Source organism: Papaver somniferum, chromosome 8 (genome assembly GCF_003573695.1).
Source record: "Papaver somniferum cultivar HN1 chromosome 8, ASM357369v1, whole genome shotgun sequence".
Classification (NCBI taxonomy): Eukaryota; Viridiplantae; Streptophyta; class Magnoliopsida; order Ranunculales; family Papaveraceae; genus Papaver; species Papaver somniferum.
The window spans coordinates 1867889-1869511 of NC_039365.1; the positions used below are offsets into that span (position 1 = coordinate 1867889).

The window sequence follows — 1623 nt, forward strand, 5'->3', positions numbered from 1 at the left end:
TCCCATCTCTATGGTTTTTTTTTTCTTCTGGTTTTATCAGAATTTTTTAGTAATCTTATCTTCTTGGTCATGTTTTATGATTTTTCACTTGATGATTGTTTTGAGTCTTGTACATGATAGGATGATATCTCTGGAAACGAGTACCAAACTAGATGAGAGGAGAAATGGTTGTGCTTTGTGAGTATGAATAAGCACAGCAGCAGCAGCATAGATCAGGATTTGAAGTTATCATGTTTGTATTCACCGTGCATAACCATTGTCCCCTCATCTGACTGGGTATGTTTCTAGATAATCGGATTCTGTAGTCATCTGTTTAGTTACTTAAATATTGTTTTGGAGGGGGAGAAATCTCTCTTTCACAGATCAGAGCAAACCAATTAATGTTTGTAAAAATCCGTCTGTAAAATCGTAGAAAAAACTTTAGGTGTTTGATGGTCGAAAGATCTGCATATCTGATCAGGTGGTCTAGTATTCCATTGGGACTGGCCATGAGATATATCACATCTTTTTTTCATGTTTTTTTATTTAGATGTATGTTTTGGTATTTACAACAATCCTACGAGGATATCGAATTATAAACAACACCACCATCCTTTGGGACTGAATGATGACATATTCTGGAATTCTGAGGCTTATTGTAACTTAAATTTCATTGTCCATGTTTTTTGTTCATTCTTGATTATTTACAACATGTGTAAGCAATGCACCTGTAAACTGTGAAGTTCTCTTATACGCTGCATATTACACACATCTATTTAGTTTTTTGTGCTTTACTTGCTACAACAGTTTGGACAAGTTTGATGGGTAAATTTGGATATTCATATTGTGCTGTAATTTGTTCTTTGTAATTAGATAATAGTAATAAAAAAGTGAAAGCAACAACCAGTATCATATTTTCTCCGTAAGTCTACCACAGATGATGCTGACAGAAATGAATTTCAGATGAAGTAATAGCGACTTAATAGTTACAGCTGCTCAGATCATTATTAAGTGGTGTAGTTGCAGGAAGCATTTAGGTTCTGTCATTTGTTAGTACTCTGTGAGTCTGGTGGTTGAGACTAATTTACTTTTTTTACTATTGGTTGGTAATATATCATTTAATGTGATTTTGGACCCTGAACTCCTCATTAACCTGAACTCCACCTTAACCTGGACTTCTTTTTTGTATTCCATTGGGGACTGGCCATGAGATAGATATAGATTTTTTCATGTTCTTAGTTATTGATCCTGTCTCTTTATTATTGTAGTTGGTGAATATTCAAGTCACCAATGCTGCATTTGAACTCTTTGTAAATTAGTACTTAAATGTGGACAGACCCCAAGACCCTGTTTAATATGGTGTGATTTAATTGCAATAAATGTTTTGAATGACCAACAAGCCAGGTGTCATTGAAATAATAAATTAATCACTTGCGGGATTGGAATTATCCAAGCATTTAATACTCCCTTTTTACCTATTCCATAGGTGGAATATTGTTTTTTCCTTGTACCATTAGATAGGCGGAGTGACAATTTCAAGATGGCTTTTAACCATTTTACCCCTATTTATGTTGCTTGGTTATCCTCACAATTGATTTTATGTCTCTAACATAGGAAATATAATAAAGGGTAAAACAAGAAAAA

At 33.9% G+C, this 1623-nt stretch overlaps 1 pseudogene; it reads left to right on the forward strand.

Moving 5' to 3' along the window:
• Window positions 1–552: 552 nt before the first annotated feature.
• Window positions 553–634, forward strand: LOC113307065 (annotated as a pseudogene).
• The last annotated feature ends 989 nt before the right edge of the window (window positions 635–1623 follow it).